The sequence below is a fragment of the Arachis ipaensis genome, chromosome B05 (assembly GCF_000816755.2).
Source record: "Arachis ipaensis cultivar K30076 chromosome B05, Araip1.1, whole genome shotgun sequence".
Taxonomy (NCBI): Eukaryota; Viridiplantae; Streptophyta; class Magnoliopsida; order Fabales; family Fabaceae; genus Arachis; species Arachis ipaensis.
In genome coordinates this window covers 125902475-125911380 of record NC_029789.2, presented here as the reverse complement: position 1 = coordinate 125911380, position 8906 = coordinate 125902475, and positions in this window count along the sequence as shown.

Here is an 8906-nt window from a genome sequence, read left to right as displayed (position 1 = left end):
ATAATAATAATAATAATAATAATAACAATAATAGTAACTACTCCAAAGTGCAAATTAGTGAAAAGGGTGATTCAATTATCATAAAAAAGAGAACACATGATGAGAAAGAGGTGAAACAAGATTCAGAGCCAAATTGGGTTGTCAAAAAAGTTAAGGTTATGGATAAAATTGGTCTACAGTTCAAGCCACTTGAAGAAGATCACATTGATCAAATGATTGAGGAGCTTCTTCACACCAAGATATTTAATTTAGTAATCACTAATCAAGCTACGTTATTTCTATTTATTTTATCTCGTATATTAAATTGATATATTTTTATGTCACTGAGTGATATATGAGATTTATATAGTGTAGTAAATGAGTTTTTAGAAAACTTGCTCTGCCCTTTCTAGTAAATGAGTATTTTTACCCAATGCATGAAAGTAGTACATATTGGAGACAGAAACAAAAACATAATTTCTATGTAACACTTGACAAGAACACACTAACACAACCAAAACAGAACAACAAAAATGTTAGTATTTAGCATGTTATCTTGCATATGGTTTGAATTCCCGGAAGGATTTAAAAGTGACTCGACTTGAAAGAAGTTGGCACCATTGAGTAATCCTCCTAAGCCTTTCATGCAACATTCTCTTGCCATTTCCATCCTTAGCCTCTGATGGCAAAAAGCTTGATTTGAAATAAAACATTTTTTAATTAGTTTTGTTGTATTGCATAGTGAGAAAAATTCAACATTTTTTTTTCAGCATTACCTCCATTGAACTCAAAGGCAATTAATAGTGCCTAGAGAACTCACTGTCCACACAAAACAAACATAAACTAAATTTTCATTTTACATTTAAGTAGTGAATTACAGTAAATATAGTTCTCAAATTAACACAGTTGACAGAATGAGGGAAAAGGGCGCAAAACCTGGCAACGAGACCATACATGATAGTGCTTGGCGTCAATAGAAAGTACCTTCTTGATGAATTGAAGTTCAATGTTTCTAGCATCAGGCCCTAGTTTCTCGGCAACCCATCATCTATAATGCCTACAAACATCTGCCATCAACATCAATTCTTGTAAATTCTTGGAGCAATGTGAGATCCAGAAACTAGTCAAAATAAAATAAGTAATAATTTGGAGATCACAGAAACGGTTTAGCCTGCACACGAAGTTCTATGATTAGAAAATAACATAATTGAAAAAGTATAAGCAAAAATAGAATGCATTTGTAGGTGCAACAAGGTGAAACTAGTCTCATGCTTTTGGAGTTGTTCCGTACCCATTCAACCAAACTCCACTCATTTTGCGGTCTGTGGATATTGAGAGGCTCCCAGCCACTCACAATTTTAAGAAGAACCACACTAAAGCTAAAGACATCACTCTTTGCAAATAATTGATGGGTTGTGTAATACCAGCATAGATCTTCAAATGTAACTGCCCAAGTGCATGCCCATACATGAAAAGCTAGAACATATATATAGATATTGTGAAATCATTGCCATCTTTTTTTCTTTTTAATTTTTAGTATATGTTATGTGAGATTGTGTGGCTCGCGGAATATTTTCATATCCTAAGAATTTTACTCTAGGAATTTTACATAAAAAAAATATACAAATATTCTGCCAATCATATGTCTCCTAAATGCTATATATTGTGTATTTGTGTCTAAGTTTTAGAATAGTTTGATAATTTTCCCACGTTTTCAACTTCAAGAGACATGCTTGTTAAAGAAGACAGATATGTAATCTATAAAATATAATCATTTTGAACAAACATGTAATGTTAAAAGAAAATTATTCTATATACGTGATTTACTCTTTCATGTTATAATAATTAAAGAGTTTACAGGTTAGATGGTGGAATGGAAGGCTGTTTCTACTTTTATTATCGGACATTTTATCCTTGAATTATTGAGATTTATAGTTGTGTTAAAATTTGGAAAAGAAAGCTCTAGTCATTCTGAAATCTATACTTATTTGAACATGATAATCTATTAAAAAAATAAAGAAATAAAATATTTTCTACAGACTCTTGCTTGTATGTAGTGCAAAAATTGTGCATCACATATTCTTATCACATTTTGGGTGAACCACCAGATTAAGTTTAATAACTAGTTCTCCATATTTAAAGAAAAACTCCTAACAACTAGATTACAACAATTTTCACGCCTGATACGATCCGTGAAAACACAGAATGCTACAGAAATAAATATTTTGCTCCCAAAGTTACTAAGAGATCATTATAATAAATTAAGGCAAAATTCTAGAAGTGCACTTACTCAGGGTCAAGATATCCTGCAGTTCCTTTTACTTCAAGTGAAACATCACTGTCTCCTTCCTGTGGAGCATATTTTGAAAAACCAAAATCTGCAACCTTAGCACACATGCTGTGAAATTTCATATCCCTGTGAATTACAGATCGCTCAAGGAACAAGTGAAAATATGCCAAACCTGTTCAACCAGAAATCTAGTAAATATTCCTGTGGTCCCAACATCTTGTATAGCAAAGCAAGAACACTCAACATTCTTTAGGTCCCATTACTTTATAAGTTTATAACATATGAAAACAGAAAAAAGAAAAGGATAGGAACTTACTACACTTGGAGAAGACTTCCAATTGCAATTACATTTATTACGTTAGTAACATTTAAGAACTAGTTTACCTATCTGTATCTGAAGAATGTTGCTGAAAACAAGCCCAACAACCCGCTGTAGCAATTCAAATTAATCAAATTAAACAACTAATTAATTTCTAAACAAGCACAAATTCACTATAAACTCAGAGCTAACCGACTATAAAAAAAAAAGCAAAGATATACCTTTTCAAAAACTATATATTTTTTTCTTCTTTCTTTTTTTTTTGTTATAAATACAAACACAATTGAAATTGAACTGAAATATTACCTTGTAATCGGATCTTAAATCCATCTTCATGGATCACAGAGTTTACTAGAAACTAATTCAATACACAATGATGATTGAGGATTGAGGATTTTATCAGAACCCTAGAAGAATTTGATTTTGTTTATGCTCATGGAGCACATACACATTTATGCAAGCATCCCAAGTGCAAATGGAAAATTAGAGAGTAGAAGCTTAAACTCACCATATCTGATACTTTTTGGAGTTATTGGCGGCTATACGCTCAACAAATTCCAATTCGTCATGCAATTCAACTTTCAGCAACTCCAGCAACAATCGTCGAAAATGCCACACCTGCAAAAATATGAACAAAAATTAAGTTACTCCGTTCCGTAGAAATCAAAATTAGAGATCTCATAATCATAGAAATTGAAGATGAAAACCTAAACAAAAAACAATCAAAGCGGTTAAAGTGACATTGAGACCGAAATCGAGATCTGAAGATTGTATGAGCACGCAAGACCGTGAGATTAGCGACAGTGCATGTGGCAGAAGTGAGAATCTGATCAATAACCTCCCCAAACCTCCGCGTCGGACTTTCCTGCCACCATTAACGATGGTTTAGAAGATTAAGGTGCTGTAGGTTCCACCATATTTTCGTTTCTTCCTTGGTGATAGGAATCAAACCTAGCAATGGAGATCCGAGACACGAACGAACAAGATTAGCGATGCGGATCTGAGGTAGGGAAGATGAAAATACGAAGAATGATCAATTTGAATGAGTGTGATTGATTGAAGGATGATGGACGGTCGTCGGCAATGGTAAGGCCTACGGTGGTGGTCGGCGACAGAGGAAAGAGGTTGAGGAGTTTCTCTCGTTCGGTTACTTGGGACACAGTTTCTAAGTCAACTGAATTAAGAAGATGAGACAAAAAAATATAATAAAAAATTAATGGCAATATTGATAATGGCCACTATTGATTTAGAGAGAATATGATTAAAAGTATAAAAAATAATAATAATAATAATAATAATAATAATAATAATAATAATAAAAGTAATTATATAATTGCCACAATAACATAGCTTAAACAAGAGAAATAGTGGCTATTATATTATTGCCGCTAAAAATTTGTTGCTAAAACTAATTTTTTTTGTAGTGACTGAAATTCTTGTATTGTATATCAAAATTTTTGTACTCTAATTTTCTAAACATATATAACAGAAGGTGTTGATGAAGAGGACGATAATGATGGTGATAATAATAAAGAAGGATTAGGAGTAAAAAGAAGGAGGAGAAGAAATTAAACAACAACAACAATAAGAAGAAGAAGATAGTAGTGGTGGCAATGTCGACGACGGCAACAACGTTGAAAAAAGAAACACGTAGAAGAAGAAGAATAAAAAGATAACGAATGGGGAGGAAGAAGATGAAGAAAAAGAAAGACCAATAGCAAAAAGAAGAAGAAGACGATGATGATGACCATGAAAATAAAGAAGGATGAGAAGAATTTAAACAACAACAACAAAAAGACGGTGACGATGACAATGATGATGACGTTGGTAGTGGCAATGATAATGACAACGACATTAAAAAAAGAAACACACAGAAGAAGATGAATAAGAACATAATGAATGAAGAAAAAAAAGAAAAAAAAGCATCCACGTACATATATTCAAATATCAAAATAAATATAATAATTGAAGAATATAAATGTTAAGTTTAATATGAAAATAAAAAATTTGAATTTTAGATTTTATTACAGAATTTTACGGATACACAAATCTAACCCGTAGATTTAATAATATATTTTAATGAATAATTTAAAAGAAATATATAGTTTTTTAAACAACACTAGAAAAAGAAAAATGAATGGAAACAATTGGAAGTTAGAATGGGAAGTACAGCTGGGCTTGGTATATTTGATAATGCATGGAGATATATAGGGGTATTCATGGATCGGATTGTATCGACAAATCTGCGGTAAATATCCGTATCTGATCCAAAAATTGCGGATAGGATCCGATCCGCAGTCTGATCGGATCGGATCGCGGATATTAGCTCTGTATCTGCGTATCCGATCCGCAGACCTGCAGATCCGCACAATCACTACAACAAACGCGGTAGATGGCGCGGCGGTTGTATAAAACCGCTGCAAAACTGAAACTAGCGGCGGCTATGCGGGGCATTAGTAGTCGTTTGCCTTTTAGCGGCAGTATGGTTTAACCGCCGCTAAATAAACATAATTGGTGGAAGGAAAGCTGATTCAATGTTTACTTTTTAGCGGTAGTTTCAATCCAACCGCCGCCATCTTTACCATTTCCGTTAACTTCGATATTCGGACGTTATATCTTTTTAAAGACTAACAGAGTACAAACTACTTAATTTCTCACTAGTTTCTTCACCATTGTAATAGAAAAATGTTGTCTTTCATAAAATTAGAGTTTTCCATTAGTAATTAAATTGAGTTTGCCTATATTTTAATTTTTGATATATTCTAATAAGTTTATTTTGACAAATACGTTTGAGTTATTGTTACCTAAACCGTATCACTCGTTTTACCTTAAAAAATAATTAATTTAAGAATATATTTAATGAGGTGAACAATCTTGAAAATGAGACTTTTTCATTTAGTATAAGAACTTCTATGTTTGTATTCAAGCATAAATCTAAAATAAATACGTAAAATATGTATAAATTAATGCTAATTTCAATTGAGCATATGTTTATAATAGGCTTCTTTGAACTTATACCTTACTAACCATAAATCAATTAATTGTTAAAGTAGTGAAATAGATAATACTGCAATCCAGACCATTAAATTAAGGGACACAATATAATTTGTTTAAATAAAAGGTCAATTTTTCTCGTCAACATCATATTGACCTGGCCAGAAATATTCTGTCAGGAATCTACTGGCTTCACGTGACACAGGATCTGATAGGTCATCTCCAAACCATGGTTTTTTGTTCAGATTGAAGCGCTATTTTGCAACATGTACGTCATCTTCTACTTGTTGGTCATCTAAAGTTCTATTGTCTTCTTCCGACACCTTATTCAGGTCAAACTGCTTGGACATATCAATGCTAGTGGAGGAGATGTCGTCTAAATTGTCTACTGAATCAATCTCTGTCCCATCTAGAGTGTCGTTAACTATTTCGCCTGAATATTAAGCTAGAACTGAAAATATGAATCCACATACAAAAATATTAGTATAATCAGAAGATGCCAACAACTTCCAAGTCATTAGATAGTACTTTAGGGAAAAAAAAGTACGTGTAATTTTCTAACACAGGGTTCAAAACTAAACAACAATAAACAACGATTATCATCTCCGTTGTTGATAGTTTGGGCAGATTATTTGGAAAAAAAGCTGTGTAATTTGCAATTCTATAAATTTCATTTCCTCTTGTGATGCAATATCCAACTCAACTGCATGCTTGTTTGTAAAGCGCATCTATATAATAAAATTCATAGTTCATTATCTTTTTCGGTCAACACTGTGTCTTTTTTCAGAACTTTGTATATAATATATTTTTTTTACCTTCAGTTCAGCAAGTATGTCTTCAGAACTCTTTCCAGATGCACATATCACAAAAACATATCCAAATTTCTTCTCGTACATTGATCCACATTCATAAAGTTCCTATAAATATGAATGTTGACATTGCAAATATTAACGCGGCGAGTTTGTTATTATATTTCAACTTAACATATGTATTGATCAAATATAGTTTAAGACAAGTTTAATAGGGTATGCTTGATGAACAAACCTGCATGATAGATTCGTTAGCCATTTCCAAGTATTCATTGAAACAAGAGCGTCCTAAAATAGCCTCCAACCAACACCACACATTCATTTTGTGAAACCATATCTCTCTAGAAACAGAAATTGCATGTTCCAATAAAGAGAATGGTGAGGCCATAGCCATCTCTTTAGCGAATGTTGTGCTTGCACAGCATGATGAAAAGTCCTTCATTTTCATTTGCCCTGTTATGCTATCATTTTATGTGCAGTAATATTTAGTAGTGATAACAACATTAGCATTGATTATATCTAATAGTTTGCACAATACGATAATAACAAAATTAATACTTCATTGTAAGCTAACTATTTCTAACAAAATCATAACAAGAATTGGGATACTACTTTTATTTATTAAAACACACTATTCAGTCAAGATTTAATTGAATTTTGAAAATACCAATCGTGATATAACTATCAATCTACATACGCCATGAACATTAAGCCACACATTAATCATAAAAAGATCACTGTTAACAATCGTTGACTTTAACCCTAGTTCTGTTATGCAACCTCGTCGGTATTTTCATCTGCATTATCTGCGGGGTCTTCTATATCATCATTCCTGGTCAACTGCAAGTCTCTAATGTCACCTGCCGCTGAGAAGTTCAACCCTGGTTGTAGAGAAAAACCAACTTCAGCTACTTCATTCTCTTCTCCCATGTCATACAAGTCTCGTGGCTTGACATGAACCACTACACTCCATTCTTTATCTACTTCATCATCCACATAGTATACTAGTACACGGAATTGCAATCACACCTATGCAACTCCGCACAACTAACCAGCAAGTGCACTGGGTCGTCCAAGTAATACCTTACGTGAGTAAGGGTCGATCCCACGAAGATTGTCGGCTTGAAACAAGCTATGGTTATCTTGTAAATCTTTTTGTTTGAAAGAGAGTATCTCTTTTATTTTCAATGAATTCAGTCTAGTTGTATTAGAGTTGTTGAGATCAGAATCAACCCCAATTTGTAAAAACATTTGTAAATTAATGTTAGAGATTAGAAACAACGTGTATGGTGACAGCTTCCATAAGATCATAATCTACGTCCTGCTTGTATCCAATAATTTCTGAGGAAATCAAGTCCTTAGAGCTGAAAATGGGTGCCTCTAATAATGTGTTATGAAAAATTGAAAATGGTGTTTAGATGTGTTTCAACCTTCAAAAGCATCTAATATTTTCCCATAATTGGACCAAAAAAAAGGTATGTAGTAAAAGCCAAGAAATAAAAGATAAAAATGATGCCGGTGAGTCCTAAGTGGAATTCCGAATTCTATTTATATGATCTTAACAAACTCGAGCATACAACCCGAAGTAACAAAGCAATGGGCTTAACAAGGATCCATCTTCATGCTCCCACAATCATCAATGTTTCTGAAAAAATCATTGTAGCCAGATGAAGGCGCATCAAAGTTTTTTTTTTGATAGTTCAATATAGCGGTAAATATCCGCATCCAATTTGAAAATTGTGGATTGCGGATCGGATCGCGGCTATCTGCTCTACATCTACGTATCTGATCCGCGAATCCGCAGATCTGCACAATAATAATTAAAAAATAAATAAATATATATGTTTGGTATTATATTTACTTGTTTGTATATTTTAGTTAGTAGTTATTATTTATATATTGTTTTATTTTATTTTTATTATTTAGAAAAAAATTGATTAAAAATATTTTAGGAATAAATAGGTTTAAAAGTGTGAAAGAAATATTTTTATTGAATTTCTTTTACATAGAAATATGATTAAAAAGAGAATGTTAAATTATGCGGATATACCCGATATCCGATCCGCAAATATGCAGATCGGATCGGATTGAATCTTATACTAAAAAACGCGGATATCATATATATCCGATCCGATCCGATGGAAATTATATGGATCGGATCGAATTCCCAATCCGATTCGATCCCCGTACACCCCTAGAAATATAAGTTCAATAGGGATTTAATTCTCTCGATATTTTTCTCACTTGAGGAAGAAATTCTTATCAAAATTGATGGTGTGGACTAAGAAGCCATGTGGCATGTGCTCTGACACACCCAAATTAAGAAGCAATATAATTAGGCACACCATTAGTCGCTTAAGCAACTTTTAAGAAGCTAGATTACCGGAGTGATTTTCTTGCATCAACTTTCAGCCTTTCAGGCCCTTAAGCAATAGTTTTCTATATATTATTTTTTAAAGATATTATAAGTTATTTCTATCCAAGCACATGTTATTAAATAATTTAGTAGACACAC